Genomic DNA, 26,588 nt, shown 5'->3' on the forward strand with positions numbered 1-26,588 from the left:
TTAATTTTTTTTTAATTTCCTGGCCTCTGAATCCCCCAGTCTGGGACTACTTATCTCCACCTCTCCAGCTGACCGGGAAAAGGGACCACCTGAGCCACTGGTGGACGCCCATGGGATTCCCACTGGGAGTCAGCCTGCTGGCTCTGCCCCACCTCCACCCCCATCCTCAGACCCACCCAGCCCTCCACTGCACTGGGTTATGTTTTCCTAAATGTTATTGTTCATTATTATTTTTTAACTTGGGTCCCTCCTCCCCGCAGAAAAACATTAGAGAGAGTCCGTTCTCTTGAGTTCCACAAGAACACGTCTTTGCTCAGCCCCCTGCCCCCATCAACCCATCGCAGCCCTCCCCCATACCCAGCAGTGGCAGCAGCTCCATCAGCACAGATAACTGGGCTCTGCCTCAGCACCATCTGGCATGCATCACCATGCAAACGACAAAGTCCTCACTGAGGGAGCCCTCAGCCTGCTTGCCATCTCCAGACCCCGTGCGGGGTGGTTGTTATTTTTAAAGGCAGCTCATTCAGCCACTGCAGGGAACTAATTTCTTTTCAACACCACTGCCTGGCCACTGTGGCACCCATCCTGAAGTCAGGGAAGACAGCAGAGATGGAGGAGGGTGGGGTGGGGGAGCTATTACTAGCACGATTTCTAGATCAAAGTAGTTTATGACCTGAAAGATCTGGGGCTGTTAAATTATAAATTAGGATTTAATTAGAACCTTGTCAATCAACTTCATCCCAGCCTTGGTTTGGGCAAATGGCTCTTACTTTGGCGAGTCATTAAGTGTTTTACGCCAAGCAGGGAATCAGCCGTGGGGTGATTTTCCACTCTTAGAGGACAGTTTTTCTCTCTCTTTAGGAGAGTGAAGGTACATTCCATTTGTTTCAGAAAAAATAACCACAGATGTGTAGGTTTAAAAGTCTTGAGGCATCTATGTCTTATTAATTCTGGGGCCAAGATGAAGTCACAACTCTAGTCTACAAGTATGCAGTGGTTAAAGAAGCTGGGATTTGTGTTGACCCTTTGACTGTGAGTTCTAACTCTGATATGACTAGCCTTGGGAAAGGTATTTAGCTTCACTGAGGTTCTTGTCCCTCATCTCAGAGAGTAATGAGGGTAGTAATACCATCTAAGTCGTGGAGTTGTCAAGAATATCACTTATTCATCCATTCAACAAATATTTATTGGCCCAGGCACCAGGCTATGGTCTTGGAGTTCTGTTATCAACAAAACAAAATCCCTGCAGAGCTTACATTCTGGGTGAGAGAGAGAGGGATGGAGCAGAAAACCAAGTGGCAAATAAATATACATTCTAGTGCACCACAGAGATAAATGCCATGAAGCAAAACCGAGTACAGGATCAGAAGAAAAATAGGGGGAGGCTAGCATGATGCCTGCCACGTAGTGGTGGGTGGTCAAATGGAGTCAGTGGCGATACTGATGGTGGTGGTGGTGGTGAGGAAGGTGAGATGATGACATTGGTGACAACGGTGATTAATGATAGTGACGTCGTTGAAGATGATAGAGATTCTTGAAACTTTTGGCGCGCTAGATCCCCTTCCTTCGTGTTTTTCCATCCTTGCAAACAACTTTCAACGATCCCGATTGCAATGAAGTGATATCGAAACCATGTCCACTTTTTCTTTCTCCATGCTCAATGCTTTGCCTTAGGTTTGGCCAAAGATTTTGTAGTAAGCATTCAACTAGACCTTTATTAAAAAGCAACATACACACACAGCCTAAGAAAGCATCCAAACTTGAAAAGAAAAGGGTTTCTTGTGTTTCGCCCCTTGGCAGCAAGCTTGTCTTAAATCAGAACAAGACTGATTCCGCGTAGATAGGAACTCTTGGAACCAGCTCTCCCGATGGCCCTGAGCCACACATGGTTGAGTGCCCCTCCGGCACCTGTGCCTTTTATTAGATTCTGGGAGGAAAACTCTCGGGCCAGGCTGTTCCATTACTAATTTAGCACTGTGAAGCAAAACAACAGAGGAATGAGCTCCCTTGGCCCCCAGCCCCCTATGATTTTGTGGTCACCTCTTGGCAAAACAAAGGTGATGGTCATTTCCCTGTGTCCCCATGACAATGGTGGAATGGCTCCATCCCAAGGAAATTTTTGGCTCCACCCCAGAAGTAAAACCATCATGTCCATCTAGCCTTGGACAAAATCCACATATTTGCCGTTGAGGCTGAAGCCAGGTTATGCTGGAGAAAAGACTGTTCCCGTCAACTTCTCTTTTCCTGTCTCCCTGAGTTGTTGGGAGAAGATTAGAGGAGATGAGAAGTAACATTAAGGAAATTCCATGTATTGCTGATTCCACCCATCCAGACACATTGAGTGAATACATTTTGCTAAATTAAGAGCCATACAAATTATGTTTTAATTAATATTCTTCTTCTTGTTGTTGTCAGTTGCCATTGAGTCCACTCCGACTCATGGCAACCCCAACAGAGAGAAATCTTGCTTGGCCCTGCACCGTCTTCACCATTGCTGGTGTGCCCGAACCCGCTGTTGTGACCATTGCACATTTTAAATGCTTTCCAACCTAGGGGCCCATCTTCCAGCACTATAGAAGACGGTGTTGTGTCATGATGCACAGGGTTTTCACTGGCTAATTCTTGGAAGTAAACCACTAGGCCTTTTTTCCTTTCCTGTTTTGGCCTGGACGCTCTGCTGAAACCTGTCCACCATGGGTGACCCTGCTGGTTTTTGAAATACTGGGGGCATGGCATAGCTTCCAGCATCATAGATAGCAACATGCAACCACCACAGTACAACATATTAACACACGAGTGGTAGGCTTACGGCCTAGCAGTGTGCTAATGCAAAAAAGAACACAGATATTGGTGAACAACCAAGCATAAGAAATCAAGAAACTTTCTAAAATTATGCAACCGGGAAGTGGCTGAGGTGGGATTCAAACCCAGATGGTGTGGTGTGCAGCCACTGTCAATTCATTCCTTCACAGGTCTTTACAGAGGTCTATACTGTATTCGCACTGGGGATTAGCAATGAGCAAAAGAAATAAAAACACAAGCTGAAAGAGGGAAACATAATAAATACATGATTAAATAACATGCAGAGCCCTGGTAGTGCAGTGGTTAAGAGCTTGGCTGCTAACCAAAAGGTCAGCAGTTCAAATCCACCAGCTGCTCCTTGGAAACCTTATGGGGCAGCTCTACTCTGTCCTGTAGGGTTGCTGTGAGTTGGAATAGACTCAACCGCAACGGGTTTTTGGTGAAATAACATGCACAGTATGACTATGGAGAAATACCTAGACGAAAAGGGGCCATGGGGTACTGGGGACAGGGGTGCAGACACAAGGAGAGGTACAGGGGAAGGAGAGGAGGCGAGAGGTGAGGAGTTGGAGCTCGGGTCACCCAAGGACCACTGGGTACAGGTGAAAGGGTTGGCAGAGAAGCAGCATGCCCCGATTTAGGATTTTTGGTGCACTTGGGCTGCTGGGGTGAAAACAGGCTATAGTGAGGCGAGGTGGAAGCTGGGAAGCCATTTTGGAGAAAACCAGCAATAACCCAGGTGAGAGATGATACAGGCTCGGCCCAGGCGGGAGCAGCAGCCGTCAGGGATGCATGTTTAGGGATGAGCCAACCGGATGTGCTAATGGATTGGGTGTGGAGATGACGTTATTGGCCTGAGCAACTTGGCAAGAATGCAGGAGGAGCAGACATTTTTGGATGAGGGACTAAGAGTTCAGTTTTGGACACAAGAAATCCCCAAATCCAAGAATCCAAAGAAGTAAATCCAAAATGCAGATATAGTGCTCGGTGCGGTGCCTGGCACCTAGGAAACACTCATACCAGCCATTTGTATGATTCTTGAGTGCCGTACGGTGGCAGGCTCTGGGCCGCGCGACCCCCTTGACTCTGTCTCTTCATTATTATCCTCCTCCTTGCATTTATCTCCTAAGTGAAGGCCCAGGAAATATGAGCTGCTGCCCCACTGGTTCTCCCAGGCAGGCAGGGGGAAGATCAATGTCCTGTTTGAGGAGTGGGCTCCTTGGAGCCCCGGCGGGCGCAGCAGCAGGCTCCGCGGCCCACGCATCTGTAACCTGATGCTTGCCCTGTCTTTTAAGAAGATGGAATCCTTGGCAGGTGATTATTTTTGCTTTCCCACTTCATATCAAACATGCTGAAGATTAGTCACTTGTTAAGGGCCAGCTGTTGACAAGAAAGGGTGGAAGGCAGCAGGCAGACATTCCTGCGGGTCTCCTCGTGGTCTGATTATGCCACCAGCTAAGCGGGGAGTGCCTGCACCTCTGGGGCCAGGGAGCTAGGATGCCTGGGGCCCTCTGGAAGGTCAGGAACGGCCTCAGGGCTGGTCCTGTGGCTTCATTATTTCCTACCAACTGTTCAGATCTCAGCTGAAACCTCTATTCTTCCAGGAATGGTCCTGAGGCCAGACTGATGAGGCCCCCCTAGTATGTGATCTCTTGGCACCCTGCCTCTCTCCTTCCTAACACTTTGCATCTTGCAGCGCTCCACTACTAACCTAAAGGTTGGCTGTTCAAACCCACCCAGCGGCACCATGAAAAAAAGGCCTGGCGATCCGCTGCCGGAAGATCAGAGCCAAGAAAACCTTATGGAGCTTGGTCCTACCCTGTAACACATGGGGTCACCATGAGTCAGCATTGACTCAATGGCCAAGTTCTTTGTTTGTTTGTTTGTTTCATTGTGATCTGTTCTGTGCCCATCTCTCCTGAATTACTAGCTTCCTGGGAAGAAAGGTCCATGTCTGAGTAGTTCCATTATACCCATCCCACAACCTCACACATGGACACCAGAAAACCAGTTACCGCGGAGTCCATTCTGACTCATGGCGACCCCATGTGTGTCAGAGTAGAACTGTCCTCCATAGGGTTTTCAATGGCTGATTTTTCGGAAGTAGATCACTAGGCCTTTCTTCCAAGGCAGGTGGACTTGAACCTGCAACTTCAGTTAGCAGCTAATCTCGTTAACCATTTGCATCACCGAGGGACTCCCACATATGGTAGGGTGTCGAAAAATGCTTATTGACACACCATTCACATAGTCCTTGCAGAATGAAATAGACAAAGCTGGGTTTATGAGCAAATACAGGTACAATTATTGCTGAGTTCCATTTTGAACTAAGAGATTAAAAAAAACAAAACCATAGATGACAGTTATTCACCAATAATCTGAAAGTACTCTTTCCAATCTGTCCAAAGCCCACAGATGAGAATGGGAAGGGGACAAAATTATTTTACAGGCTCTGTGAATTTGTATGTGGACCAAGCATTATTTTAATTTAATTTTTTATTATGAAGTTTTCCAAACATGCATGTAAGTGGGCAAATAGTCTAATGAGCTCCCATGTATCTACCACAATAACCAAAGCAATGGACTCACACAGGCCAGCAATTAGGAGGATCTCGCAGGACCGGGCAGTGTTCCCTTCTGTTGTTCATAAAGTCACAAAATGGTGAAAGGGTCTTTAAAGAAAATACTCAGTCTTCCATGTAAAAGCTAGACTACTATTTTTAAAAGGGCATGCTGCTACAATTACCGGTTTTCTAAAATTAACCTGATTTAAGACTGCCACTGAATTCACAGAAGGCGTTTCGTCAGGGTGTATTTTATCAATCTTAAAAGTACAACTGCTCTCCTAAGGGGTCCATGACATATTTTTGATGTGAAAAATGGGTCATCACATTTGAGAAGTTTAGGAAACTTGGGTTTAAAGGTTCTTTTCGGCCACAAGCCAACTTTCTCCCAGTAGGTTCTTGATTGGAATTGCAAAGAGAACAAATCAGAACAGCTGAGGCCTCGTTTTCACTGCACTTTTTCGTTTGCTATTGTCCTATGGAGGCACTCCAACAGAGAAAGTGGATTCAACTGAGAAGTGTCAGGGGATGGCAGGGTGATGGTGTGGCCATACCACATGTGCTGTTCAGGATGAGAACATGCCGAAATTGACGTTGGCCTTTGAATTATTTTGAGAGATGGATTCATATGTTGAGCCTTTGGGATATTTTGGACTCTGGATAATTCAGCTGCATCCTAGCCTGCTATTTGCCTGCTGTATGACATTGCTGGGGTCGTGTAACCCCTCTGAGCCTCAGTTTCATCATTGTAAAAATAGGTATAAGAATTTTAACTTCCCTGCCTACTCTCTTCAAGGTTTTCTTAAAGATGCATGCGGGATAGCCTAGAAAACGTTTTGCAAGCTGCTAAGTGCCATGCACATCTCAGTGGACACATGGCTGTTCTACCTTTCTTCTCTCCCTCTTTTCCCAGGGGCACCTTTCTGCTGTCAGGCGTCTTGGGGCTTTGGCGAGCACCCTACTCTCCCCTTGCATCACAACATTCTTGCTGCTCTGAGCTCTTGTTGGCCTCTCAGTGGGAGCTGCCCCCTCACCGGCAGGAGCATCTGGACCCAACGCAAAGCATCCAATCAATCAGGGGCTTTGCCTACAACATGCCAGACAACTGCACCAGTGGGGTCCTTCTCCTCACTAAAACGACCAAATGGCCATCAAAGGGCGGGGCCTGGACCCTCCCCCAGCAAACACTCCAAAGCTCAACAACTGCTAACCTCATTTGGCGGTGGCCTCTTTCAGCCATTTTGGCTTCCTGGTCTAATGCAGGAGGTTTCAATTCTGGTCTGTCTTTAGAATCACTTGGGGAGGTTTGAGAAAGCACTGATATCCAGGCCTCATCCCAGGGCAAGTGGACTGAGATCTCTGGAGTTGGGCCTGGACTTTGGTGTTTGCTTCAGGCTCCCCATGTGAATCTAATGGGCAGCCAGATTTGGCAAAGACCATCCCAGTAGATAATTCAGATCAATAAATTTGTCCTTAACATCGGTGAAAAAGAAATCAGTCATTTGACAAAATCACTTTCCAACTAAAAATATACAAAGTTTATCTGGAGATACAAGGAGATCGAGTCATAGAGGTTAAAAAAAATAATAATAATTTAAAAACAAAAATGACCTCTGGCTTACAACCTCAACGGAAAAGATGGCAGTGGGATGAGTTAGTTTGAAACTGGAAGATTTTTCCTCCTTATGGAGCTTTACCTGGTGAACTGATCCTTGGCTAACAGACATGGGCACAGGCTTTGTCACTGAGTTAGTTTAACCCTGGAGATTTGAGTTGTTTTCCTGAAGGGTCCTAACAGGACTACTGTATTTTATGCAAATAACATTCATCTTCTACGTTTGTTTGCCAACTATGCCTTCCCCCATGAGATATTTTCATAGGCACTGCTATGCCATTTTTTTTAAAATATGTTGCTGTAAAAAAAAATTAGCATAGCACTCTTACAAAAAATAACTCACAGGGGGAGGGCATGGTTGGCAAACAAATGTAGAAGGTGCACAATATTTGCATAAAAATACAGTAATATCATTCATTCACTCAGTCATTCTGACAGTGATTTACTCAGTCATTCCAACAGTGATTGCACAACAGTAACTGTGCTAAGTTGTAACTATGTAGGCTAGTAGGCCTTGGTCATTGTCTTCATATGGAGAAGACTATGGGAGAACACAATAATTATAATGATAGTATATTGAGTTCCCTTTGTAAGCGTTCTGCTGAGAACGTGACATGCATCCTCACGTTGATCACTATAGTGACTCTATGAAGTAGGTAATAGCATTTTGATAACCATTCTCTGTAGAGGAATCTGAGGCTCTGAGATGTTAGGTAATTTGCACCAGGTCACACGGCGAGTAAGTGGTAGAGCTGGTGTTCCAACTTAGCATATAACTCCAGGTGGATTCTCCTCACTCTGCACATTGCTGTCTCTCATGGTGAAACTACTAAACAAGAACGCACAGGCATCTGGAGGCTAGCAGTAAATGCAAAGGCTCCCCTTTGGAGTCATGAGAACATGGCCCCACCAAGGCAATGTGCTGATGCCATGGCTTCTCAGTTCTGTTTATGCCAGTTGCAGCATGACATGCTAATGATGGTTGATAACCAGTGCTCTGAAACAAAAGCTCTGATTTGTTAAGTTTGCCCATTTCTATGGTGTAAATACACCCAGCACGGTGGATTTCAAGCTGCCAATGGACATCACTGAACCAGAGTTGGGAAAAGATGCCCAGAGTCAGCTGTTGCAAGCTGGTCTAAACTGGTTGCAGCCAACCACTGGGAGGAACACTCCATTTCTCTCCAGGGGGAGGTCTTTCAAGGACCATTCAGGACAATGTGACATTTCTTAGTTCTGGCTCATTGGAGAATTTGTTAGACTGAAATCTCTATGATGGAAGGGACCATGTATATCCTTGTTTACTACTGTATCTATCTATAGCCCGTTTAGTACCTGTTAAAGAGTTAATCCTTGATAAATATTTGGTAAGTTAGACAACTTCCCAGAGCAAAGTTCTCTCATGAAAGAAGTCCCAAATTTATACTATGATCATATGCATGCAAAAGCTGTACAATGAAAAAGGAAGAGAGAACTGATGCATGCAAACTGCAGTATTGGTGAAGAATACTGAATATACTATGGACTGCCAGAAGAATGAACAAATCAGTCTTAGATGAGATATAACCAGAGTGCTCTTTAGATGCATGAATGGTGAGACTTTGGCTCATTTACTTGGACATGTCATCATGAAAGACTAATCTCTAGAAAAAGACATCAGGGTTGGTAAAGTAGAAGGTCAGCAAAAATGAGGGAAACCCTCAATAAGATGGATTGATACAATGGCCTCAACAATGGACTCAAACATACCAACAATCATGAGATGGTACAAGACAGGGCAGCGTTTCATTCTATTATAATAAGTTTGCCATGAATTGGAGCCAACTGGACAGAGCTAACAAGTACATGAGTATTGGTTATTTTATCCTCTGACTCATCTGTACGCTTGAAGTATTTTGAATTTTAAAAAGACAGACAAAATTTCTTTCTTATCGAGTAGGACTATTCTTCTATGTCTTTTATGACATGAGCTTCCAAACTAACACAGACCAGGAATAAGGTCCTCGCTAATTTTTTTTTTTTTTTATCTAGTAATGAAAAAATTAGCCAGTGAAAACCTTGTGGATAGCAGCGAACCATTGTCTAATATAGTGCTAGCAGATGAGCCCTTCAGGTTGGAAGGCACTCGAAATACTACTAGAGAAGAGCTGCCTCCTCAAAGTAGAGTCGGTCTTAATGATGTCAATGGAGTAAATCTTTCAGGACCTTCATTTGTTGATGTGGCACAACTCAAAATGAGAAGAAACAGGTGCAAACATCCATTAATGTATGAATCTGGAAGAATTGAGAGCCGTCAAAAATGAAGGGGGCACTTGAAGATCAATAGCCTAGACATTAGTGACTTGAAATGGACTGGTATTGGCCATTTTGAATCAGAGAATCATACGGCCTACTATACTGGGGAGTCCTGGTACGCAGTGGTTAAGAGCTACAGCTGTTAACCAAAAGGTCAGCAGTTTGAATCCATTAGCGGCTCCTTGGAAACCCTATGGGGCAGTTCTACGCTGTCCTACAGGGTCGCTATGAGTCAGAATTGGGCATGGCATGCACTATGCTGGGAATGACAAACTGAAGAGGAATGACGTTGCATTCATTGTCAAAAAAAAACGTTTAAAGACCTATCCTGAAGTACAATGCTGTCAGTGATAGTATAATATACATTCACCTACAAGAAGACCAATTAATATGACTGTTATTCAAATTTATACACCAACAACTAATGCCAAAGATGAAGAAATTGAACATTTTTACCAACTTCTTCAGTCTGAATCGATCATTCAATCAAGATGCATTGATAATTACTGGTGATTGGATTGCAGAAGTTGGAAATGAAGAAGGATCAGTAGCTGAAAAATATGTCCTTGGTGATGATCAACGATGCCAGAGATCACATAATACAATTTTGCAAGACCAATGACCTATTCAATGGAAATACCTTTTTTCAATAACATAAACAGTGACTATACATGTGGAAGCCACTGGATGGAATACATAGGAATTAAATCAACTACATCTGTGCAAAGAGACAAGGAAGAAGCTCAATATCAGTCAGAACAAGATCAGGGTTCGACTGCAGAATAGACCATCAGTTGCTCATATGCAAGTTCAAGTTGAAACTGAAGAAAATTAGAGCAAATCCACAAGAGCCAAAGTATGAACTTTAGAATATACCACCTGAATTTAGAAACCATCTCAAGAATAGATTTGATGCATTGAAGATTAATGCCTGAAGACCGGACAAATTGTGGGGTAACATCAAGGACATCATACGTGAAGAAAGCAAAAGGTCATTAAAAAGACAGAAAATAAAGAAAAAACTGAAATGGGTGTCAGAAGAGACTCTAAAATTTGCTCTTGAACATAAAGTGGCTAAAGTGAATGGAAGAAATGATGAAGTAAAAGAGCTGAGCAAAAGACTTCAAAGGGCGGCTCCAAAAGACAAAACAAAGTATTACAGTGAAATGTGCAAATACTTGGAGTTAGGAAACCAAAAGGGAAGAACATGCTCAGCATTTCTCAAGTTGAAAGAACTGAAGAAAAAATTCTAGCCTTAAGTTGCAATATTGAAGGATTCTATGGGCAAAATATTGAACAACGCAAGAAGCATCAAAACAAGATGGAAGGAATACACAGAGTCACTGTACCAACAAGAATTGGTCAATGATCATCCGTTTTGGGAGGCAGCATATGATCAAGAACCAATGATACTGAAGGAAGAAGTCGAAGCTGTGCTGAAGACACTGGTGAAAAACAAGGCTCTAAGAATTGACGGAATACCGATTGAGGTGTTTCAATAAATGGATACAATGCTGGAAGCTCTCACTTGTCTATGCCAAGAAATTTGGGAGACAGCTACCTGGCCAACTGACTGGAATAGATCCATATTTGTGCCCATTCCAAAGAAAAGTGATCCAAGAGAATGTGCAAATTATCGAACGACAGCATTAATATTTCACCCAAGTAAAATTATGCTAAAGATAATTCAAAAATGGTTGCAGCAGTACCTCAGCAGGGTACTGCCAGAAATTCATACTGGATTCAGAAGAAGACGTGGAATGAGGGATACTATCGCTGATGTCAGATGGATCTTGGCTGAAAGCAGAGAATACCAGAAAGATGTTTACCCGTGTTTTATTGACTATGCAAAGGCTGTATGGATCATAACAAATTATGGATAACACTACCAAGAATGGGAATCCAGAACACTATTGTGCTCATATGGGACCTGTACATAGACCAAGAAGCAGTCGTTTGACAGAACAAGGGGATACAGCATGGTTTCAATCAGGAAGCGTGTGCGTCAGGATTGTATCCTTTCACCATATTTATACGATCTGTTTTTTTTTGTATGCTGAGCAAATAATCTGAGAAGCTGGACTATAGGAAGAAGAACGTGGCATCAGGATTGGAGGAAGACTCATTAACAACCTTCCATATGCAGATGATACAACCTTGCTTGCTGAAAGTGAAGAACATTTGAAGCACTTACTAATGAAGGTCAAAGACTACAGCCTTCAGTATGGATTGCACCTCAACATGAAGAAAACAAAAATTCTCACAACTGGACCAATAAGCAACATCACAATAAATGGAGAAAAGATTGAAGTTGTCAAGGATTTCATTGTATTTGGATCCACAATCAACACCCATGGAAGAAGTAGTCAAGAAATCAAACTACGTATTGCATTGGAAAATCTGCTTCAAAAAGACCTCTTTAAAGTGTTAAAAAGTAAAGATGTTACCTTAGGGACTAAGATGTGCCTGACTCAAGACATGGTATTTTCAGTTACATCTTGTGCATGTGAAAGCTGGACAATGAATAAGGAAGACCAAAGAAGAACTGATGCCTTTGAATTATGGTGTTGGCAAAGAATATTGAACTGGACTGCCAGAAGACGAACAAATCTATCTTGGAAGAAGTACAGCAGAAAGCTCCTTAGAAGAGAGGATGGTGAGACTTCATCTTACGTACTTTGGACATTTCACCAGGAGGGACCAGTTCCTGGAGAAGGACATTATGCTTGATGTCTTAGTTATCTAGTGCTTTTATAACTGAAATACTACAAATGGGTGGCTTTAACAAATAAAAATTTATTTTCTCACAGTTTAGGAGGTTAGAAGTCAAATTCAGTGTGCCAGCTTTAGGGGAAGGCTTTCTCTCTCTGTCAGCACTGGAGGAAGGCCCTCCTCTCTTTTTGTTTCTGGTCCTGGGTGATCTTGATATGACTTGGCATCTCTCTTGCCCCATCTCTCTATTCTCTAGATTGCTTGTTTTAATGTCTTTTATATCTCAAAAGTGATTGACTCAAGATGCACCATAATCCTGCCTCATTAACACAACAAACTAAACCTAATTCTCATTAACATCACCTAATCCTACCTCATTCACAAAACACAGCCCATTCACAAATGGTACATTATAACCACAGGCATAGAGGCTACGATTTACAACACATTACAAAATGGAGGATAATTATATCAGATTACAAAATGGAGGACAACCACATAATACTGGGACTCATGGCGTAGCCAAGTTGACACATATTTTTGGGAAACACATTTCAATCCATAACACTTGGTAGATGGTTAGTGAAAAAGAGGAAGACCCTCACTGAGATGGATTGACACAATGGCTGTAGCAATGAGGTCACACATAGCAATGATCGTGAGGATTGTGTAGGACAGGCAGTGTTTCATGTACATGGAGTTGCTGTAAGTCAGAACTGACTTGACAGCACCTCATAGCAACAACAACATTCTTCCGTGAAGGTTTTTGCTCAGTTTCTACCTTATTTTTATGTGAATAATGTGCACTGTCTAGGTTTGTTTGCCAGCCACACTCCCCCCTCCTTGAGATATTTTCATGAGTGTGCTATACTAATTTTTTTACAGCAACATGTAATGAAAATTGGCATAGTGGTACTTATGAAAATATTTCACAGGGGAGGACGCAGACGGCAATCAAAGATAGAAGGTGCTTGCTGTTTGTGTAAAAATAATACAATAATTCTATTTTTTAGAACTACAAAAGAAGTCAACCTTCTTTACGAGAAATGCTTCTGATATTTGACATAGTACCTGTTTCCTCCACCATGGGCGCCTCAAGGTAAGATGTTCCTTTTCCATGTGAAAAACATTGCCCATATCTTCGTTTCTCAGATGCTCTGGTGAGATCGTCCTCCAGGTCCCCTTCTCTGTGGACACTCCAGTGGCCTGGAAGTCAATACAACACCTGGATATGTTCTGAATCTGCCCAGAGTCCACTGGGAACTCTGATTCCCTTTGTGACTTGAGTCTTCTTTGTGAGAAGCCCAGATCACATGGAGAGGCCAAGTGTAGACATTCTAGTTGGGCCCCAGCTGAGCCTCCAGTTGACTGCCCACAGCCAGCCCAATCACTGAACCAGCGTGGGTTCCTGCACTGTTGAGCCTTCTGGTGACTCCAGCCCCAGCCACCATCTGACTGCAATATTGAGAACCACCGAGTAAGTGAGCCCAGTCAACCTTCAGAATTGTCACAGATAAAGATAAGTTGTTGTTTTATAGGCACTAAGTTTGGGGATGGATTGTGATGTTGCAGTAGATAACGGAAACAGTGAGCTAGGACCTCAGGTACAAGTCATTTAGTCGAAGGGGTCTTTGAGGGCTTTACCTGGGGGAGAGGGAGAGGAGACAAGTCCTGGATTCTGAAAAGAGCCTGGCTCCGTGGTGGGGCTGCCGGCAGCCAGTATGCCTGGAGCACAGGGTTTGGGGTGACAGCTTCTGCAGGCAAAAGCCACTCATCCTACTCACAAAACAGTATCATTAGGAAGTGAACAGCATTCTTCCAAAGTTTCAACCTTGCACCTCATGCCAAGTGCTCAGTACAACTGATGGAAATTTAATTCTCTGGCCCAGCTCCACACTGAGTCTTTTCATCTTTGTCCCTGACAGGCCGGACCCACCTCCCCGCCGGGAACACACAGCCCTCTGTACGTGCCAGACGAGCTGGGGAGCAAGCCATTTTCCCTGTCTCATAGAGGCTCAGAGCAAGGTTGGGATCAGGTTTTGCTCTAGAAGGTGTCAGGACAGGGCTTTTAAAGGTGGTTCCTGGTGCTTACCCCTGACAGTTCGTTTCTGATTTAGGGAGATGTCTCTGATGGCAGCCCCTCTCCTAAATCCAGCCCTTGTGTGCTTCTTAGAGGCTGAGGTATAGGGAGTGTGACTGCCTGTCACTAGCACCATCTACGGGCCTCTGGCCACATCCCCCTGACGGTTTTAACAGGAGATCTGCAGTAGTAGTTTACCCTTTGTGCAAAACTGCAGCCCAGTGAAGTGTAGAACTTGCTTAAGTCAGAGTCTCCGGAACCACATGCTCTGGAAAGCTGCCCTCTGTGCCCACAAACCTCCATTCCCCTTCTTCTAGAACAAACCAGTGGCCGTCGAGTCAGTTTTGACTCATGGCAACCCCATGTATATCAGAGTAGAGCTGTGTTCCATAGGGTTTTCAATAGCTGATTTTTCAGAAGCAGATCACCAGGCCTTTCTCCTGAGGTACCTGTGGTAGACTTACACCACCAACCTTTTGGTTAGCAGCCAATCAAGTGAACCATTTGCACCACCCAGGTTTTCCTTGGTGAGCCTCCCTTTCCCCATCCTACATGAAAGAGTGACACTGAACCCATCCCTAGATCCAGGTGTGTCTATGACTCAAGTCTGGCCAACCAGAATACGTCTTCTCATCACAGTGATCCGAACACAGCCAGTCGGGGCCAACAAGATTCAGTCCCAGGACTTGAACATAACATCAGCAGTTGCTAGGGGAGCATGCACTCTCCCTGGGGAGGGCTGACAAAGAATAGAGCCAACAAAAAGAAGAGCAGAGATGGAGAGAAGATGAATCCAATAACACAGTATAAGCCCCTGGATCAGGACGTACCTGAAGCAGCATTGTTCCTGGGTGTTCATGCTTGGAGACTACAAATTCTCTGGTTGGCCCAAGCCAGGTAGAGTTTGGATTCCATGACGTGCAGCTGAAAGAATCCTGATAATGCCTGACACAGAGAGAAACACTCATTGGTTGGTCGCAAAGCTACTCATTGCTAGTGTGGCTGTATGTCCAAGTTTTCCTGGGGGGCAGTTCTGGTTTTTGCCATTTTACTGGTGTGATTATTAATACTACCCCCTTTAGTCTCCAGATGTCTTGGTTGGATGATAAACTAGGTGGTCACTGTTTTAATATCTGTTGCTGCATCACAACCACCCTCAAACGGTGGTTTAAAACAGCAGGCATCTTACTTGCCTGGGCTGGTCTCAGCTGGGTGGTTCTTCTGCTCCTTTGTGGATGGCCACTTCTGTGGCTGCATTTAGCTGGTGGGGTGATAGGGCTGCACACTCAGGGCTCCTCCCTCCCCATGTGGCCTCTCCACATGGTTCCTTCTGCGTGGTCTCCCTGAAAGGGTGGCCAGGCTCATCTCCTGGCAGCTCAGGATTCCTGAGAGTGCAAAAGCTAAAGCTGCCAGGACTTGAAGGCATCAACCCGGAACAGGTACAGCATCACAAAGGGGTCATGACCCCAACCCAAAATTAAGGAGAGGAGCCTGCACAGGGGTGTGAATCCCTGGAGGTGTGGTTCATGAAGACCCAAGGCAGCTGTATTCATAGCCCATCCACCTCCCAGCCTGAACCTGGCGCCTTCGCAGCAATGATAGCGTCAAGTCAGGGGTCTGAGCAACCAAGTGGAAGTGAAATGTGCACCGACTCCATTCCCTTTAGTTCTTTAGCTGCAAAAAAAAAAAAAAAGAAAAAAATGAAGAATCCTGGGACCTCGCTTCTCAGAGTGGGGTTCCTGAACTAGCCTGGGAGCTTGTTAGAAATGAGAATCCCAGGCCCCACCCCAGACCTCCTGCGCCAGAATCTGCATTTATTTTAACGAGTTCCCCCAGGGGCTTTGAAAGTACCTTAAAGCGTGAGAAGCTGCTTCTAGATTCCACAGGCTCTCAGAATTTGCAAATTAAAACCCACAGAGTTACAGGCGAAGCCACAGCCACCACTGTACAAACAACATCACTCCTACGATTCTCCCGAGGAGCAGGACCAGCCTGTCTGCTCGTGGATGTCCTGGGATAGAAGATTCCTTCTCATACCCAGCAGGCAGAGGGGATGAGGGGGTTTGGAACAACTCTCATCTGGCCCTGGTGTGGCATGACCAGTTGTGTGACCCTTGGCTTCATCTTGGATCTTCAGCCCTGTATTCTGAAAAAAAGAGTGGGGCTGGCGTCCCTGTGCTTCAGGGCTCCCCAACCCCATACCCTGGGAATCCAGGAAATCCCAATTTAGACACACGGCTTCGGAAACTGGCAACAAGTGGAGAATGGAATCCGGAACCCCTCACCATTGTGAACACAAAGTTTAGGCTTGGAAAAGGAGCCACTGAGGCAGGAAGAAGTGAAAGTCCCTTTCTCAGCAGTCCGCCTTCCAGGAAGCAATAACCCGGCGGGGCTCCACAAAGCTGCCAGGATTATGACATGGTCCCCCAGGACACATCCACCGCCACTGTTATTGTGCGTTTGCAGCTCACATCCACATACTCACACACCCAACCTGTGCTTCCTCTGTGATAACACCAGTAGCAGGGGCCACCCGGTGTCACCCTGGACAAACAGGTGATGTTTATTTACAGCATGTACAAGAGCGCCATCTGACCAGCCTGTGCCAGCTGAGAGCAAGGGACCGATAACGGCGGTGGATCACAAAGGACTCACAAATGTTATTTTCTTCTTGTTTGTTTGAAGTTCACTATTTGGATAATCGCTGTGAACCCCAGTGTGGTTGGAGCCAAGTTTAACAAGGATGGCAAGGACAGTGGTGGAGATGAAACAAAACGAGCCTGTGTGCCATGTATGAGGGCGTGCCACACAGGGCTGGTCTGCCAGATGGAGACAAAGCAAGGATTCAGGAGCAAATATAACCACGTGAAGCACCACTCATGTGTGCCCTGAATGGGCTTCTCCACCTTGGTGCACAGTCGAGCCACCTGGGAGCCTCCAGCCCCAGGCTGCACCCTGGGAATGAAATTGGACTCTGGGGCTGGGATTCAGTGGCAGTGTCTTGAAAGGTCCCTGGTGGGAGCCCTAGATCAGCACCCCTGCCGCTCCCATGTGCATCCAGCCACTTGGGTGAAATGCAGATTCGAATCCAGCACGGCCTTAGAGTCTGCATTTCTAACTCCCTCCCAGGGCTGCTGGTGTTAATGGTCTGGACCACAGTCCAAGGAACAAGGCTCGGTGACTGTTGTTCAATGCCTCCAGCATTTCAATGTCCCAAATGCTCTGTCCTCTGTGGGTGAGATGACGGAGCAATTGCTAATAGACAGGAAAGAGATGAACAGAGCTACAAGGCAGGGGTGCAACTGCAGGGGCATGAGAGAGCTCACCCTCAGGCAGTCCACCTGACTGGAAAGGGTTGATCCAGAACCAGGTAAGCCTCAGAGAATAAAATCTGATGACCAACCAGTTGCAGTTGGGTCGATTCCAACTCACGGCCACCCTGTGAGTTTCAGAGCAGCACTGTGCTTCATAGGGTTTTCAGTGACTGGTTTTTTGAAACGAGATCTCCAGGCCTTTCTTTCAAGGCACCTCTGGGTGGGCTCGAACCTCCAATCTTTCAGTGAGCAGCTGAGCATGAAAAAAAAATGCCTTTGTTGAGATGCAATTCACATACCATCCCATTCACCCGAAGTGTGCAGTTCAGTGGTGTTTAGTATATTCACAGAGTTATGCAATCATGCCCACAATCTTAGTTTACGACATTTTTATCACACCAACAAGAAACCCCTGATGGTGCTATTTCAGTCCATCTTCTTCACCCAAAGGTACAGCGCCCCCTGCAGGAAGAGCACAGGCATGAATACTCCTGTAGGGGTGAAAGCAGTTGAGTCCTGGTGGGGACAGCTGGGACATCAGCCATCAGTAAAGGGAGGTGGTGGACATTGCTTGCAACACTGACTCCAGAAAGCCCTCCATAATGCCCCCAGGCCAGGCTACATTCACCTCCTCTTTGTTCTCCAAGCATCCTGCTTACCTTTCCCCCCATTAGCCTCAACAGCCGGGGTGGGAACCCTGAGGGCAGGGCTTGTGCCTTTTACAGAGCCCTGCGCCTGGCCCCTGGAGCTCTGGTGGTACAGTGGTTAAAAGCTCAGCTGCTAACCAACAAATAGGCAGTTTGAATCCATCGGCCACTCCTTGGAAACCATATGATGCAGTTCCACTCTGTCTTACAGGGTTGCTGTAGAGTCATGATTGACTCTATGGCAGTGGGTATGGGTATGGTACGCCTGGCCCCAGGCAAGCCACAGTAAGGGTCAGTACGTATTTGTGGGCTGACGGCTTACACAGAGACCCATCTATGATATGGCACTAATGTCCGGTAAAGGGCAGGGTGTTGTTTTGACTTTGGCCTCAATGACTTTAGTAGAAAGAACATGGAACCAACCAGAAGGCTTTGTTGTGAGCTAACAGTCTCTTTGCACCTCAGTGTCCTCATCTGTAAAATGAATATGGGGTCCCTTTTAGAACTGTAGCCATTCCAGGATTCCCAGGGAGCAATGAGGATTAAATACCCTCTGAGGGTCAAGTTGGAAGCGATGATGGATTTAATGATTGGAAAATTCTAGTTCATCATAAAGAACTTTCCAACAACTGAAGTTTCCCAACAGGTGGAGATGCCTTTTAGGTAGTAAGTCCCCATTACTGGATATATTTTAGGCAAATGCTTGTCCAATATGTTTACACAGGAGGTGTGGGTGACCTCGAAGACCTGCCTTAACTTTGTGCTTCTATGATAGAGTTTTATGTCAATTGAAGTTGGATTTTCATTAAACATTGACAATATGATCATGCATGGTGCTAAATTTTAGAGGTAAGCTGACCAGGAGAGTGACAGTACCATTGATTAAGTCAGGGAACCCCCAAAAAGAACTAGTTCATCACAACCAAACCCATAGATGCACTCTCAGACTCCATTCAGCACAAAAGCACTGCTGGTTACTTCTGATGTTTTTATCCAGGTTTTTTTTGTTTGTTTTGTATTGTTTTTTCAGGGTGCGATGTGTCCAACTAAAAACCATGCTTTCCAAAGGGTCTTGTAAGTGGAAGTCACGGAGTGGAGATTTTGGAGAGAGACATATTTTAAAAGGGGAAAAACATGATCGGCCTTTGGCTCTTCCCCCTCTCTTCTTCCTCATGCCTGGAATGTGGGAGCTATCTAGTGACAGTAATGATGACAGTCCCTCGTTGAGGATGGCAGGGCAGGTAGACACACGGACCTGGATCCATGACGGCATCTTCAGGCTATCATACTGACCTGAAATGACTACCTCTAAACATTTATGTGGAGAGAAGTAAGCCCTCGGTCGGTGGTGTCACTAGGGCTGGTGTCACCCAGTGCAGTAACTCATGGTGTCACCTCCGCATGCTAATTACCACACTATTGTAGCTAAAATACCAACGAGTTTGACAAAATCAGCGACTATGGAAATACCGGCAGCAACAAAACCAGCAGAATGTGCTTGGTGCGGATGAAACTACATGATTTGAAGCACCATTGTAATTGGGTAATAATGACAGCTCTGACTGTAGCAAATTAGAAGGTTCAAAAGGTAAATTAGCAAAAAAGTTTAGCCTTGTATATTGATAAATGTAAGCTGAGTTTACCAAAAAAATTTTTTTGTTGTTATAACTACAGGGATATTTTTATAAAAGATAATAAATTTCTGCTGAAACACTGCACAAAAATGTATAGATAGTCGTTTTGGTGTCCCCCCTCTGACAGTGTCACCCAGTGCAGGCGGAGCCCTCTGTACCCCCTAGGGACACCACTGTCCTCAATTTGTGTAAGCCACCGTTGCGTTTTCTTTTAGTTGCAGCTTAACGCATTCCTAACTGAAAGCAATCCCTGCCCTGGCCCCTCCTACATCTCCTACATACAATAGAGACAAAAGATAAGAACAGATTTATCTGGCCACATTCTGTGTAATTATACGAAATTGCCCCACCGTCTTCACTCTTTGAGGCAGACGGCAAAGAGCAGTGGCAGCCACCTTCTTGTATGTTAAGGTTCCCCACCCTTGATATTGTTGATACTTTGGCAGATAATAGTCTGTTGTGGAGGGCTGTCCTGTGCATTGCACAATGTGTAGCAGTATTCCTGACCTCTACCCACTAGATGCCAGTAGCATCCCTCCCTGAGTTATGACAACCAAAAATGTCTCCAGATATTGCCAAATGTCCTCTGGGGGGTTATTTGAGAACCACTGTTGTAGACCACTGTAGGATGGCTGGAAATGAAACAGGAGCCAGTGTAGGGTTTCCAGGAGAGGAGGGACAGGATCTAACATTTTAACAGGCTGTCCTTGCCATGCGAGAATGGACTGGGGGGAAGAGGTTAAGAACAGATCAGAGCTGCCAGTGAGGAGGTGAATGCAATAGTCCAGGGAAGATGATGGGGCTCAGTCCAGGGTATAGCAGTGAAGGTGATGAGAAGTGTTGAGATCGAGATGTATTTTGGAAGTGGAGATGGCAGGTTTCCTGATGGGTGGGTTTGAGATGTGAGCAAAGCAGAGGAGTTGGATGGCTTCAGGCTTTTTGTTCTGAACAGCAGGAAGGATGGAGATGCCATTTTCTGAGAGGAGGAAGACTGTGGGCGGAGCAGATTGGCAGGAGAAATCAGGGCACGCAGAAGTGGCATCCTGAGATGTTGAGAAGGTGCCCCACTGGTTCCAGCCTGCATTCTTCACCTTAGTAAATGGCATTTTTCCTTTGATCCATTCTGACATCAGAAGACCAAAACATCCACAGAGGCAGTAGCATGCAGGCAGTCCTCCGTTTGACCCATGTGGTTTGTCTCTTACAAAAATTCTTGAACATTTCCCCAAAGGATGATGAAATCATCTATTTTTTCAGACCCACACAGGCATTGAATAAGGAGCCCTGCTGGTGCAGTGGTTAAGATCTTGGCTGCTAATTGAAAGGTTGGCAGTTTGAATCCGCCAGCCGCTCTGTGGGAGAAAGGCCTGGCAATTTGCTCCTGTAAAGATACGTCCTAGAAATGCTACAGGACAGTTCTACTCTGTCACATGGGGTTGCCATGAGTCAGAATGGACTCAACGACACACAACAATAGGCGTTGAGTAAAAGGACAGGACCAAAGTACTTACCATCTACCCCTGGACGTCCAGTCCAGACTCCTCTAAGGGCACGGAGCAAGCAGCCTGGACTGGGGGACTCTCACTGAATTCTGCCATGACGCCCTTTGCTCCTCCCATTGGAACCTCATCAGAGACAAGTGATGGTCACGGTCAGCCTGCCAGCACTTGTGGGACATAGCTGTGTAAGCTCCCCACCCATTGATGGCAAAGAGGCTGCCCAGCTGCCCACACAATCCCCGACAAAGGACAGGACATCTCATTATTTACATGTTGACACATCTGGAATATGTCCAAAGCATCCGCAGAGATAACCATTCATTTATCTGTGGCACCTGTTTTCAGTAGTCAGGTTTCTCATGAAAAAAAAAAAAGCGAAAAACAAAACAAAAAAATGGTTGTACACACACCAAAAACAATACTAATGGTTTAAAGGGATGCAGGCCCTACTAGATGTTGCGCTGAGTTCCATACAAATCATCGCTGATGGCCAAACAGGACCCTTCTCGTGACAACATTTGGAAAAGACAGAAGAAGGCTTATCTGTGAGCTTTACAGCCCAGCCAAGCTTAGCTGAGGGCATTTTTACTGCCCAGACTCAATTTCGATTGGAGCTGCCACCACCAAGCTCTTCCTGCTCTTTGTCATTACACTAGGATATCAAACTAGAGTGAAGTGGAAACAGATTCTCATTCAAACCCCTCAAAGACAAGAGAAAAAGAAAGCTTGAACACCTCCAGATTTGCTAATTTCCTTTTAGTTAGTCTATCAGTCAGGGTAGACTAAGTTTGCTGCAATAATAAACAACCCCCCAAACTCAGAGGCATAGACAGCAAAGCTTTATTTCTCTTTCAAGTGGTGGTATCTACTGTGAGTTGGCTGGGCTCCACCACTATTTGCATGCAACCATTCAGCGTGGTACAGATAAAGGGGATGAGAATTGCATTCTGGATTTTAGCCATGCCAGCCAGAAGATGTGCCATTTGTTGTTGTTGTTAGGTGCCATCAAGTCGGTTCCAACTCATAGTGACCCTATGAACAACAGAATGAAACACTGCCCAGTCCTACGCCATCCTCACAATTTTGCTATGTTTGAGCCCATCGTATGGAGCCCTGGTGGCACAGTGGTTAAGAGCTTGGCTGCTAACCAAAAGGTTAACAGTTCAAATCCACCAGCCACTCCTTGGAAACCCTATGGGGCAGTTCCGTTCTGTCCTATATGGTCACTATGAGTGGGAATTGACTCAACGGCAATGGGTTTTGGGTTTTGGAGCCCATTGTTGCAGCCACTGTGTCCATCTGTCTCATTGAAGATCTTCCCTTTTGCTGACCCTCTACTTTACCAAGCATGATGTCCTTCTCCAGGGACTGGCCCCTCTTGATAATATGCCAAAAGTACATGAGATGAACTCTCCCCATCCTCACTTCTAAGGAGCACTCTTGCTGTACTTCTTCCAAGACAGATTTGTTCGTTCTTCTGGCAGCACCTGGTGTATTCAATATTCTTTGCCAACACCACAATTCAAATGATTCCGCATTCTGGATTTTAGAGCTCCCAGCCAGAAGATGTGCCACTTCTGCACACATTTAATTGGCCTAACCTCAATGGGTGAAGCGTTCAACTGCTAACTGAAAGGTTGGCAGTTCTAACCCACCCGGTGGCTCTATGGGAGAAAAGACCTGGCAATCTGCTCCCATAAAGATTATAGCCTAGGAGACCCTAAAAGGAAGTTCTGCTCTGTCACATGGGGTCTTTACGAGGCAGAATCAACTTGACACACACAACAACAACAGCAGCAAGCTCAATGGTACAGGGAAATGCAATCCTACATGAACCTGGAGGGAGGAGAATGGCCCTAGTGATTATTGCAGTTACTCTATTTTTTGGGGGGGGGAGGGCACCAGCATCCACATAAGTTGGTAGTTATTTTCAAGGCTGAATTATTATTATTATTTTAATACATTATAAAATATATACATAACGATCATGGCGATAATAACATATTCAGTGTGTGGTTTTTAGGTGCAATCTTGAGTCGTAATCGACTTGCTGGCAGTAGGTTTGGTTTTGAGTTTGGTTTATTAGGTGCAAAACACCATGTCACATGCCTTCCAAGAATTTTTGCATTTAATGAATCAGTTCATTCCACAATTACATTGTTGTCGTTAGTTGGTGTCAAGTTGACTCTGACTCATAACGACCCCACGCACAACAGAATGAAATATTGCCCAGTCCTGTGCCATCTTCGTGACCATCGGTATGTTCGAGTCCATTGTTGTAGCCACTGTGTATTTTGAGAGCCTTCCAAACTAGGCGACTCATATTCCAGCACTATAGTGGGCAATGTTCTGTTGTGACCCATAGTGTTTTCACTGGCTGATTTTCAGAAGTAGATCCCCAGGCCTTCCTTCTTGGTCTGTCTTAGCCTGAATCTGTAAATTTCACTGAAACCTGTCCACCATGGGTGATCCTGCTGGTATTTGCTTCCAGCATCCCAGTAACACGCAAACCACCACAGTATGACAAACAATTGTATGTTGTTGTTATTAGTTCCCATGAGTCAGTTCTGACTCATGGGAACCTCATTTGTGCAGAGTAGAACTGTTCCATAGGGTTTTCAAGGATGTGGCCTTTCGGAAGCAGATCGCCAGGCCTGTCCTCCATGGTGCCTCCAGGTGGGTTGAAACTGCTAACCTTGGGTAAGAGTCCAGCACTAAATTGTTTGGGCCGCCCAGGAACTCCAGAGTACCTGTTATGGAATTTACATCCATCATCTCATCTCATCGTTGGAACAACTCTACAAACAGGCATAACTCAGGGCTCTTAGTTGCCAACAATAGCGCCCACCTTAGCAAGCTTCTGCAGAAGGGGAAGTTTTTTAGGAGTTGATCTTTTGGGAGGTCCAGAGAACCAGGCCTTGTGGCTCTGCGGGCAGCAAAGCAATGCTCAGACCCCATGGAGCAGGTTCCAGCAAAGATCTCTCTGTGTCCCCCCGCCCCCACCCCAGCCCCGGGAGACAGCGCAGCCCCACGGGCAGAGCTGGCACTAACCACAGCAGGAAGTTTGCACCCCTGCCCTGAGAGCCAGAGCCTCCAAGCTGTCCTCAGTGAGCCTGCCCCCTAGGCTGCTTCCTCCTGAGTCAGGTGTCCACGGGCTCCACCCACCTGCGAGCAGGTTGGGCCATGCTCACCTGGGGAGGCAGGAAACCCAGAGGAATGCTGTTTAAGAGTGTGCAGGGAGCTGCAAATGTGGCTGGTCTTCACAGGCACTGTTTTCTACAGATGACAAAGCTGAGGCTCCAGGAGGTTACAAACAAATCCACAAACAACAACAAAACCCCACCAGCCTCCCCTGCTAGAGAGAGGCGAAGCTGTTCCTCCCAGATCTGTCAACCTCTCCACCGACTGATGGCCCATGGCCAGCCCCCGCTCAGGTGGACATGTGTGGGGCACATTCCTGAGCGGATTCTCACGGCTGGTAATTTGACTCTTGTCCCCACATACCACATCCTAGACTCTCAGATCAACAAGGGCAGCGAGCAGAGAGCTTCCCACAGGGCAGTGCCGCTCCTCCCTGCTTCTTCTCGGCCTCTGACCCGATGGTCCAGCATCTCCAGGGCTCCCCAGCTGGCTCCTGTCTGCTGTCTCCCGGCCCCACCCGCCCTCCTCACCCATCCCCAGCTCTTGGGGTAACTGTGCTGAGAGTGAGGATAGGGCGGAGTGGGGAGACGTGTGTGTGTGTGTCTGGACTTAATGTGCTCACTGCAACCGCACTAGTATGTGAGCATCTTGGGCAAATCACTCACCTCTCTGCGTCTCAATCTCCACAGCTGTAAAATGGGGATAAAGTGATACATATTTAGCAGGGTTTTGATGACTATTATTAAATGGGAATGAGAGGATGGCAAGTGTTTCCAATCTGGGAAAGCTTTCCAAAAATTACTTACTTTATGGTGTTTTCTCTGGATGAATTTTTTCCAGTTTTGTCATAGAAGTGTGTGTGTTATGTTCCTGGTAAGATCCTTGTATCTGACTATCAGTGCCATAACCCAAAAGATGTAACTCAGTTGAGGATGTGTGGTCTTTGTTGCCAAGCCCAGAAAACCTACTTAACTTTGCCCGAGTGGTCAAGAGCACGGGTGCTGGAGTCAGCCCTGAGTTTAAGTCCTTGCCTTCCCACTTTTGAGCTGTGTGACCTTGGGCACATGTCTCAGTGTACCTGAACTTCCATTTCTTCATCTGGGAAATGGAGATGACGACAGCATGTGCCTCGTGGGATTTGGATGAGGCCTGGATGTGATCATGCAGGTGAAGCAGGCCATTCATAGTGCCAGGCATACAGTAAGTGCTCAGTAAATGGTGGTGATGGGGAAGGTGAAGGAACAGCAGAAGAAAGGACAGGGGACAAGGAGAAGGTGGCTCTGGCTTACGTCTGGGTCCGTCAGGGCAGGCTCACAGGCCTTCACTGCAGAGACGCTTGGGAGCTGACCCCTGGTAGAGGGAAGGCAGCCCTCTTTCCAAAACCAAATGCACCATGAATATCTGTGACATTTATTAACAGAATCAGACATCTTTGCCCTTGGTGGGGACAGCATATTTTTCATCTGACACGAGACTGCTTACAAAGAAGAAAGGTGTCTTCTCCCCGACCCCAACCTGTCTCCTTCTCTCCTACCCCCATCTCAATATTGATGCTGTTTGTGTGTATTTGTAGAACTGTCTTCTGTTTACCTGGCATTTACATAGGTCCTGTCTTCTTTGAAGCTCATGGCAACTCTGCGATATTTTCTCTATGTCAGAGGAAACAAAACTCAGAGCCACTGAGGGATTGAACCCAACTGAGCTGGTCAGCAAGTGGCAGGGGCTCAACCAGCTCTCCTGACTCTGGAGCTGAAAGTTGTCTTTTTTTTTTTTCATCCTGCCTTGGAGAGGGCCACCAGCCAGAGAGCCCCTGCTAAGGGCCTCCGATGGGTCGGCCATGTCACCCAGTGTGGAACACGCTCCACCTTTGAGATGGCTGTAGGTGGCACACAGACGTGACATGAGTGCCATGACAATCACATCGCGACGCTCTTCTCATTGCTCTGATCCCATCTCTAAACATGTGCTAATTGCCGCTGTTAACAAGCAGGAGCGTGTTGGCTTTGGCAAGCCGGCATCTAGCAAGGGTTTAATAATAGTGTTCTCTTTAATGAACGTATTTTTATGTTAGCTTACCAGTGTGATGAGAGATAACCAGTTTTCTATCGGTGGCAGTGCCGTAAATTGTGCCTTAAAATAAAGTATAAAAGCGAGTTGATTAAGAGATGTTAGGTGAATGATACAGTCCAGGTGGTGGGCAGATACAGCACAACGTGAGGCTGCTCCAGCGAGGGTGGAGGCATCCCTTCCAACTCACACGCACTCCTCCGGAATCCTAGGATAAA

At 45.9% G+C, this 26,588-nt stretch overlaps 1 long non-coding RNA gene across 1 annotated transcript; it reads left to right on the top strand.

Moving 5' to 3' along the window:
- Nucleotides 1-13,115: 13,115 nt before the first annotated feature.
- LOC126064738 (uncharacterized) lies at nt 13,116-19,102 on the top strand. Its single transcript, XR_007514617.1, has 3 exons — nt 13,116-13,465; nt 13,914-14,013; nt 19,060-19,102. It is a non-coding gene; the product is annotated as an uncharacterized LOC126064738 (long non-coding RNA).
- Nucleotides 19,103-26,588: the final 7,486 nt, after the last annotated feature.

Source organism: Elephas maximus, chromosome 21, assembly GCF_024166365.1.
Source record: "Elephas maximus indicus isolate mEleMax1 chromosome 21, mEleMax1 primary haplotype, whole genome shotgun sequence".
NCBI lineage: Eukaryota > Metazoa > Chordata > Mammalia > Proboscidea > Elephantidae > Elephas > Elephas maximus.